Genomic DNA, 11024 nt, shown 5'->3' with positions numbered 1-11024 from the left:
TACCTGCTTTCACCCCTTCAAAGCCCAGTTTAGAGTGAAAGGAACAATTCAGCTATTAAATGTTGTTAAAAACAAGTAATGGCATTAAATCTTTTATTTTGGGATCTATTCAATCATGGTTATTAGTATTTTATTATTTTATTTTTTTCATTGCCACTGGTGACAGATGAAGAGCATGCAGCTAAATGTTTGAATGCCTTTATTTTCTAATTCCCCAAGAAAACGTGACCAAAAATGTAGATACTGTAAAAGACTAAACTGTATATTTTCACCACACACTCCTGGTAAAGAACCACATGATGACAACATATGGCCATGTATAAGTAGTAAAGGTTGGATTTCCATATTAAAACATCTCTGTTTGATCAGAAACTGGATAGATTTTAGACCATGTGTATGATTGTGCCTTCATTACCAAAGGAGGCTGTTTCTTCACTTATCCACCACTAGAGGGAGCAGGAGACCTCAGTTGTGTTGGATAAGTGAGCCTGCCTATTTTAATGTGCAACTGGAAAGTGTGTGTGTGTGTGTGTGTGTGTGTGTGTGTGTGTGTGTGTGTGTGTGTGTGTAACCTCCATCTTTATCTTGTGTCAGTGTTAGTGCCTATGATCACAGTCAAATCTTGTACATTCTGTTCATATTGATCAGTTTACCTGAGATTTTTTTTATTTTTATTAACCTGCTGTCAAACCAATATATGAAGTGTAACATGTTTAACATGCTGATGATCCAGTTTTACAGCCTGTACAGAATCTCTGTTCATAATTTATTGTTGTGTGAATGTGTTTAGTTAAATTGTTGTTTTAAGTTATTTGACGCCACAGGGTTACGTGACCTGAGTTGGGATGTCGGTTGAACTTGCGCGCACACGTGTATTCACAGATGAGAGTGTACAGTGCAGCAGTCAGGGCAGCTGTGAACTGACTGCGTGGCATTAATAAAACTAAATAGAAACCTGTTCAGTGTCCTGGAATCACTTCACACAAGTACAAAATCCAAAAAGACAGCTCAGCGTTTAATATCAGCCATGAGTGTAAAGGAAGCTCCAGAGCTCGACCTGATGAAAGGTGTGCAGCTGTCAGCAGGTGAAACTTGTGACCTTTTAGGACATCAGATCAAAACCATTTCCAAACCTGTCATTCAAATTTAAAAACTACTTCAATGATGAATTCATTATTTAAATTTTTAGTTATCAGTTGTATATAGATTGACTAATAACATAAGCTCTGGAAACGTATCCAGTGAACATTGATTTGGTAAAAACAAGGTTAAAGCCAGCCTAGATTTGGTTGACAAGTAGCCTACTTGGTCTTTGTGTAGGTTACATTATGTTTCTGACTATATTTCACTGTGAAGTACATCTTATCTTAAATACACATGAAGTGCTGTCAAAACCACGTAGCCTAGATGTGTAAAAACAATCACTTTTAAATCAAATTTATCTCAGTCTGTCGACCTGCAATTTCAACATTTAAGATACTATCAAACCATCGCACACAGAGTGTCTCTATGAAGTGACATTTCATGTTTAAACATCATAGAGCTCAGTTAAAAGACACAAAACGACAACAGAGAGACAAATCCATCTATATATTTTCCTCCCGGATATTATGGGAACAAACTGGCCCACCAGCTTCATACAAGTTGCCAGTTTGAATCCCAGAATAGTTAAAAAAATTTGGACGCTAAAGTAGATGACGATGTCTTCTTGCCTCTCCAACAACCACCACTGTGGTGCCCTTAAGCAAGGCACAGAAACCCACAGACCCTGTCAGCTGAGCAGATTCGTCTCTGTAGAAACAAGTTCTGACAGATTCTTACAGACTGGATGTGTTTGCAGAGTAAACTCAGCTCCCCACAGGCTTCAGACTCTGCAGTGTGAACAGGCCTGTTGCCCACACTGGTCGCACTCTTTACACAGCAGCTGTCACTACATCATCTGCGCTTCATCTCAAATATTGTGTTTGCTTGTGTTCCTGCTCTCTTCCTGTTTATTGGCTTTAATCATATCCCTGTCTTCAAGTTGAGGACAGGATGAGGAGCACTCTTGTTGCTGGGATTGATTCCAACATCAGCCATTTTATTCCATTTCTTACTCTTCAGCACAAACAATTCTTTGTTTTCTCTGAGCCGACTTAGTCATTTTGTATTTTTTCCAGAACAGCAGGTGGGAGTTTTTACTGCTCACAGGTAATTCTTTCATCTTCATACACCTTCAGTGCAGCAGAGAGCAAAATACAGCAGAGAGAACAGAAAGCGAGCAGAGAGTACACACACACACACACACACACATACACATACACACACACACACACACACATTTATATGCTGTGCTGTGTTTAGCAGTGTTTCTGTTCTGGCTGAGTTCAGTGTTGTTCGGTGTTCGGTGTGCTGCATACCTGCTGTGTGAATGTAAAGCAGCTCAGAGGTAAATATTTCCCAGAGAAATAAAAGTGGGAAAATGTTGTGACAGCATTTTTATTTTCCAAATGTGCAATGTATTTTTTTTTCTTTGTGAGCCAAGTAACCTAATGTGTGTTTCTCTCTGGCTGTCAGATATTTTTTACCTGTTTTGTTCTCTCAGCCATCAAACATCCAGCCACAGGTTCATCATCTTTGTTTATCTTAAAGCTGACTTTATTCATGCTAATGATGAAGAGGCGAGTAAAGAGAAAAATGAGACAAACAAGTCCCAGTATTGATTCACAATGTGACAAATGTTAATTAAATTAAAACACACACAAGTGGGACAAAGAAACAGAGCCAACAGTTTTGCCTCTGTGAGCTGTTTCAGTGTAATCAAGGAAAAACCACAACTTCCAGGAGTTTGAGCAAATCTGCAGGAAGAAGTTTTGATGGACAAATACACTGGTTGGTTGGTACTGTCTGAAAAATCAAAGGTAAATAGTGGTTAAGCATTTTAGATGTGCTGTCATATTTTTTAGCTTCAGACAGAGATTAATGTTTCTTGTGTACTTCCAATCTTAAAAGTTAAGCGAGACTGGCTAAATATCAATATTTAAAAATACTACAATGATTTAACATTCAAGCCTTTATAAATATATGGATTCACAGTGGACAAGTTTTAAAAAAAAGGATGAAAATCGATGCAGCAGAACTGGACATATAGTGTTTTTTTTTAATGCTACATTTTCCTCTTCCTTGTCAAACCTGAGCTCCTACATTACCCACAATGCAATAGTACTAACCAAGACCTGCTTATATGAACTTTTCTCTTCTAAAATTAATTTAAAAATCATTCTCTTCTAATTCTAATATTAGGCTCATTTTCTATCAAATTTGCAAGAGAAATGAAAGGGTTACTGGGCTGACCTAAAACCATAAAAATAAAATTATCCAATCAAATTTTTCTTTTTTTTCTTTTTTCTTTTTGTTGTCTCTAGGTGGAGAAAAGGTTACCTGGCTTATTAATTAGTTAGGACTAATAAATGGGACAGAAGGCTCAAGCCCCCATAGCTACATATGATTTTGTTTAGAAAGTGGCAGATGAATTAACCAATCACATTTTGATTGATAGTGGGTGGGACCAAGGACCACTGCCCTGGGCCTCTGCAAAAGTTCAAGGCCAGAGCTATGGCACGCGGGAAATCGTCTGTAGCTTTTGGAGTATCTGTGCTTGCTGTCCTCACCATTCCAGGTTGAAAACTAAACGTCGCGGTGACACTTCCAATTTGTGGATAGGGTTAGGGTTAGGGGAATATTAGGTATGAAGAGGAGAGAAGAGCAATAATAACAGGGCTATGGAGGCCAGGGTGAGTGGAGGTCAGGGTCAAAGACGCGCTTGAGTGTGGCCACACGGTGAAGGGGAGAAAATGTGTAGGTTTTTGGAAGGAAATGGTCTAATTACAAGATCGTCATACACGGGTAAAACCAGGAGGCAGTAATGCAACATAATGGATGAAATGGAAATAATGAAACTGCAGATAAACCCAAGAAGAAAAAGACGAAAAAGAAAAAAAGAAATTGTTTTCAATATTAGAAGAAGTGAAGAAGATGTTGTGCAATGGGCTTCACATGATAATATTCACAACTTGGAATACTTTTATAAAAAACACTTTTTATTTATTTATTTATTTTTATCTGTGGACCCTTATGGACTAAAGGAATAACCTATAAATAATTGAGGAACAGACAGACAATCGGACTTCAAGATGCTTCAAAGGTTGGGTGTCACCACCATTTCTTGTCTTGCTAGTTCATGATGCCTGTGAATCTGAATGAATCATATGTTTGTAGCTACTCATGGTTTCTGTAAAATGAACTGGACGGTTGTATTGTGGATAGTCTATCTGAGCTAACGATGACAATATTGACAAAAATTAAGCATTTATATCTTAATCCTGTCTGCATGAGCTTTAATATGGTCGCCCGCGACCAGGTGGGTTTTATGAGGACAATGTTCACCTGTGAGTGGATGTCCATGTCACATCAGCTAACTCTTCCTCACCACCTTTTGCTCATTGCATTTGCTGCATGTCTCCACACTTACTCAAGAGTGGGTGATTATTTTCCTCAGAGGCAGTCACTGTTCTCGCTTCACATACACTGCCCTGATTTTATGACCCAGGTTCAACATTAAGAGCAGTTGAAAAAAAACAAAAAAAAAAAAACAATTTCACTTTAGAGAGACACATAGGAAAAGTAAATTTTATGCATCTCTGAGTTTCTGGATTCATGTAACTTAATCCTATCAGATTAAAATCTCAAAAATGGCAGAAAATATCTGAAAAAAACAGGACTAACGGCTTAGAAAACGATTATTTTGATTGATTGCATTCCAGTGCAATCTGTTTGCATGTTAGCAGGATGTCCTAAAGACGTGTGTAATGATGGGTAACACTTAACATACTGGCTTTGCTCTGTTATTTACTGTTTGTTGTGAAACTGCTCTTCAGTCAGTAGGAATGTTCTACATCCACCATGTGCTGGTGTGTACATGTGCATCCTCATACAAGATGCTAGTAGAGCACAATATACAAACACAACAGGGACTGACTCATCACAACGTTACTCACAGAGTAACTACTAGTCACTATTGCTGCAGAGTATTTTTTTAATATATATATTTGGGCATTTTTGGGTAATATTCTTGGGTAGGACAGTAGAGAGTGACAGGAAAGGGACAGGGAGAGGGGAAATAAAGCGCTCATGTGGTACGCGCCCTGACCATTCTGCCATCAGGTCGCCCCACTGCAGAGTGTTTTTTTAAAAGTATTTTTGGGATGTTATTCTTCTGTTTAAGATTTCACCTTCAACAGAAGTCAGCCAAGTTCAAACCAGGGACATTTGATCATATGATCTGCACCTTAAACCTACCTAAACCTGCTAATCTACCTTAAACTCGAGGTCACTTTCTCAGTGGTCAGTTTTGTTAATTATTTTTTTCTCCTTTGTCCATCCTCAGAGCTTTTATGATGGAAACATAACACCCGTGTTCACTTGCATTTTTTGCTGTTGTTGTTGTTGTTGTCTTAGATTTTACTTTATTGGCCCATCTGACACACAGACACTCTCTTTCATGATGTGTACTTGAATAAGGAGCCTCCTGTATCTCATACAGCAGTGACCCAGAGTTTTTTGTCCTGGCCTGAGTCTTGGGGGCAGTGAAGGGACTTATGAAGAGCAGGTTTAGCTAGTGAGCACAAAGCTTCTCTTCTTCTATAGTGGTTGTGCTTTAGTGGTCTGAAAAATGGAGCTGAACACAGAAGCTTTCTTATCTTATTTTTAAACCTTTTGATTCCATTGACATATATTCAATGAAAAATATTCATATTTTAAAAAAAAAAACTATTCATGATGTGCTCTAACAAATGACTCTGTGGTCTTTTAATGGTTATAAGCTCCATGAGTGTGGCCTGCACCGCTGTATACTAACCACAGCTGTATCGTCATGTCTGCTGAGTGTATTTTGTCTGCTGTGTTTAAGGCTGGCGCTGCCTGTGGAATCTGAGAAGACGACTGTGTGTGTGTGCCGGGCTTCTCTACAGGGAACATTAGGCAGCTTCAGCAGGCACTGGAGTGTGAACTGGAGAGCTAGTTTGGGGGCTTTTAGAGTGGCACTTAGTGAACAAATGCTGCCTCTGTTTTTGTGTGGAAGCACATCAAGGCTCGCCGCCTGCATGGCTGCAGACGCTCAGACGTTTTGTGTGTGTCAGTGTAAAAGTGGACATGTGCAGGCATGAATATCTTATGGTCTCGTATGTATATTTGTGGATAGGGAACATTTTGCGTGTGGCTTTCTGTCAGCATCTTCACTCAACATATGTGTCAATTCATGCATGTTTTATGTTGGCATGAACATGTGTTTGTGTGTGTGTGTGTGTGTGTGTGTGTGAGAGTGTGTGTGCCGTGCCCATTAATGCTTACGTCAGCAAAACCTATTCTGTGTCAGCAGCAGTTTGATGCAGAAGAAGTCCTTGAGGCGCCCAACAGCCTCTGAATGGCTGCATGCATGAGTGTGAGTGTGTGTTTAAAAATTAGTCTTGGTATCAGTGTGGGCGGGAGGATGGGCATGCCTCTGTGCACATGTTTGTGTGTGTGTGTGTGTGGCTGAGGCTCAGCAGTGTAACAGTGAACAGAACGCAGGCTATAAATATCTTGTCCTCTAGCTGAGGCTGAGCTAAAAATAGGCACGGTTCACACTGCCGCCTGGGGGAGAACAGAGGAATTACACCCAAGCTATGAACCTGAGAACCTAAACACCAGTGCTGCTTAAATCTGAGCCCAAATCCACACCCCACAGCACAGCCGACTGTGCCATCACTCAGCTGCAATCTTCCTGACTCAGCTGACTCTGCTGAATAGTCAGGTTGTTGATTAGTGTTTGTTTTATGGGGAACGAGCTGTTATTACTGTCGGAGCCTAAATGCAGTTTATTGATGTCGGACTAATTAGTTAAAGTGCATATGTAAAATAACTCTAATGTGCAGTAGTTGGTAAAAGAAACTGAAGGATTATTTACAGGTTGAGGTATTTACAGTTCATATTTCCAGTAATGCAACACCATAAATTAATTGTTATTCCTTTCACTAAAGGTGTGTGTGTGGAAGATTTAAAATATAAAAAATGTCATTTGTTACATTTGTAATGTAGGGGAATAGGTGACTATGACTGGAAGGGCAGGGGGTGATATTGGGTCAGCCGAGAGACTTAACTTCCAAAATTTCCAAAGTTATTGGAAATGGACATTGTTCTGTTTTGTGTTTTTGTGTGTGTTTGTGTCTGTGTGTGTGTCAAAGTAAATGGCTCAACTTTACTGAGTAGTCCTGTGGATTTTTTTGTGGAGTGGAGTAAGACGTGGGGACGTACAGCGTCAAACTAAGGCATTGAAAAGCTACAATTACTGCTACTGCAATATGACACATGCATCACAATAATGCTGCAACGATGCCTTGGCATTTAATATGCACTAGAGTATAAGAGAATTTCTGAGTGATTGCATTCATTTACCGGAGACTCTGCAGAAACAGTTTCTATCAAATTAATAAGTTAAGAAAAGCATCAGTATTTTTCAGTCAGGGACCTTAGAAGACGTGTACATCTTTTAATTGAATGCAGAGACTTGTTGCCAGGAGAAACAAGTTTGAAATCTGTAAACTGCAACAGAAGAATACGTTGACACAGGTCAGCAGTGCAACATGGCAAAGTGGAGAAAGGTGGAAAACAGATGATGCGAGGAGACACGTTGCAGGTCACTCAGGAAACACAACTATATTTCCACCTTCCTTTTCACTGTTGTTCTCAACTTCTGTTTCTCCGTGCACCTTTGTCTAAATGTGGCCTTGCTGTGTGTGTTTCATTGTGTCTGACAGAAGTAATGAAAAAGGAATAGTATCAGTGTTTGTGTGTGTTTAAGGACTAAGGTTTGTGATCTTCATTCCACCAGCATGTTGTGTCTTCATCCTGGTTTGGTTGCTGTGTGTGTGTGTGTGTGTGTGTGTGTGTGCGAAGAGTAACAACGGTCAACCAAACTGTTCATGTTGCTAATGGCAGCCTCAGGGTGAGAGCAAGCCATCTGCGCCTCTGCGTGCAAAAGTGTGTGTGTGTGTGTGTGTGTGTTTTATGATTGTTGCCTTATTTAATGCTGATCCTGAATGTAATGATTTCTAGTCAAAGAGGAGGAAAGCAAGAGAGAAAACACACACACACACAGACACACACACACACACACACACGCACACACACACACACACACACATACTCTGATTTGGCTCTGATGCTGTGACCAACTCTGTCACAACATCACAACACACTTGTGAGAGTGAGGTGTAAAGTGTGTATGTGTGCATGTGAACGTGTGCAGTGTGTGTGTGTGTGTGTGCAGGGGAGTGTGTGTGTGTGTGTGTTTGAGGTGACAGCTGATGTCTGAAATTAGGAGCAGCCAAAGTCAAACCCCCTGAGGAGATGGAGAAGTGCTGGGCTGAGCTGACATGACACGCAAACACACACACACACACAGACTCGTGGTATTAATATCCTTTCCACATCTGTGTCATCAGGAATTAAGGCCGCTTTATGCAGCATTTTATCATTAACAAATCATCACTATATCACGTCATGTTTTCTCCCGATCACTTTGATCCTCATCTCCTGGTTATTTTCAAGATAGATCAGTTTGAGGTTTGAGGCCTGTAGTTGAGGGTTTATGTTTATGTGACTGTGCAGGAATTAGACAGACAGATTTCAGGGCTCTGCATCATTCAAAACATGAATGTATCATTATGGGATGAAGACGCCTGCTCCTCAAAATGTCTGTGCACATCTGTCACCCAGTGGTGACTCTGTTTAATATCACTGGACACTAGGACTGGGTGATTGATCTAGTTTTATTTCAGAGGATTTTGGCTTCCAGTGCTTATGAAACTGAGATAATCGTGGTAAAATGATTATTTTGCTGCATTCTATTCCGGTTCAGAGACTTTCTATATATAATGGGGGGAGAGACCATGACCTGTTTAGCTGCTACCTCACACTCAGATATCTTTAACTTATGTCGTGTAGAACCAGAAAAACTACACAGACACAACGCTTCTTGTTTTGAAATCTGTTTTTTAATTTTTTTAATTTTATGTTTTTTCTTCTTTGGTAACGCTCAATATTAGCTTTACTACCAGCAAGGGTGATGCTATGGTTGATGTGTTGTGTTGCTATATATGTTTTATTTGTTTTTCTGTATTTAAAGTTCCATAATCAAGCAGCCCTGACACACACACACACACACACACACACACACACACACCACAGACACACAATGTGAGCCTCCTTCCTTCCTCACTGTGTTTCTTTCTTTTATCCATCTGACATTTTGACATCTGTCTCTAATGGTTTTTACATTCTCAGTATTAGTGTGATTTCCTTCCACATCAGCTCTACACGTCGCAGCCACATGGACTTTGTTTTGCCACTTAGAGGAGGTCGGGGTGGGGTGGGGAGTGGAATGAGGTCAGTGGCTGTGACCTACAGTATATTCCTGTGCTCCGTGTGTGTGTACAGTATACTGCCTCACAAACACGTGCAGACAACCAAAAACAGACACAGATATAAACACATCACACACATTAATTCCTGAAGCTCTGTTCTGCTATGTTGTCACTTTTTTCCCCCTAGAGGTGTAAGTAAATGTCTCTCTACCTTCATCTTCCTCTCTCTCACCATCTCTGGCATGTGGCACTGAGACGCCAGCCCATTTTAAATGTGACTGTGTGAGTTTCTCTTGTTAGAAATTATATACTGTTTGTGTGCTCTCTCTCTCTCTCTCTCTCTCTCTCTCTCTCTGTCTCTCTGTACAATAAATGTCTTTCCAGTTTACAGTGATCCGTGGGTAACTTTCTGTATTTTCATGTTGCTGCTCTATCTGAGAATATTTGGTGGGGTCATTTCTGTTTTAAGTGCAACACTGCAGCTGATCTTTGACACTGACAGTGGATTTAGCAGCAAGAGGAAGAATGAGGATTTATTTGCTCGATACACAGATAAACGAGACTGCACTGTTATCATCTGATATCGATCCCTCTCCTATGAAAAATCATGCTTTCTAAAAAAAGACCCAGTATTGATACTTCTGGTATTGATCCACCCATCACTTCAGCTCAGCTCCAAGGCTTCGACGAGCATGAAACTGAAGTTCACACGTCACAAGAGCTCAAAGTTCAGTTCAGATTTAAATCAGGTAGTTCATGTTCATTTCCTCTGTTTTTTAATGAGCTGCTCTGAGCTTTTCTTTTTCAATAGAGCCTCCTCCTGTTCATCCATCTCCTGCCCCCAGTCACTGCCACATCCCAAGCTAAATGAATTACTGTAGACTACTATAGAGTCACAGTCAGATCACTTTTAAGAGCCAAGAAAAAACAATTTGTGGATTTGTTTTACCACTGAAATAATGTGTCATAAAGCAGGACACAAAACTCAAAACAGCTTAGTTCACACATATAATTCAGCTCTGTATAGATTATTTTTATTATGCTGAAGGTGAAAGAAGGCAAGAAGAACGAAAGAAGAAGAGGTGTGGTAAACTGTCGTTGCAATGGAAATATTTAGCCTGCATCAAATTATGTAGAAGTAAAGTAGAGGTTTCTGGCACAACTTTAGCTACTTCCAAGGTGCATGGAGAAAGGAAAAAATCTGGAGCATAGACTGTATATGAAAATAGACGTTGACTCTGGGTCTGAAAAGTGAAGCCAATGCTGAAGTGCCTTAAACCTGCATTCTATCTAATGACCATGAGGTGGTAGCTTCACTGGTTGCAAAAAGAAGTCTGACTGTATTGAAGTCTATGGGAAAATGGCCCTACTTCTGACTTTATTTATTACCTCAGTAAGTGTTTTCCTAATGAGTTTACAGTCTTAGTCGCTAGTTTCAAGTCGTCTTCAATACAACATGATATAGATTTTTTAAAATTATGGTCCCATTTAGAGGAAAATAGACAGTAAAGCAGGGTATTGTGGCTACCATGTGATTGACTGTACCCCACATGGCGACTTGCCCGGCAATCAGGACAGAGTACA

Source organism: Trachinotus anak, unplaced genomic scaffold (assembly GCF_046630095.1).
Source record: "Trachinotus anak isolate AG129_WGS33_773 ecotype Australia unplaced genomic scaffold, CSIRO_AGI_Tana_v1 ptg000021l, whole genome shotgun sequence".
Lineage (NCBI taxonomy): Eukaryota > Metazoa > Chordata > Actinopteri > Carangiformes > Carangidae > Trachinotus > Trachinotus anak.
Note: the sequence above shows the minus strand (reverse complement) of the source record.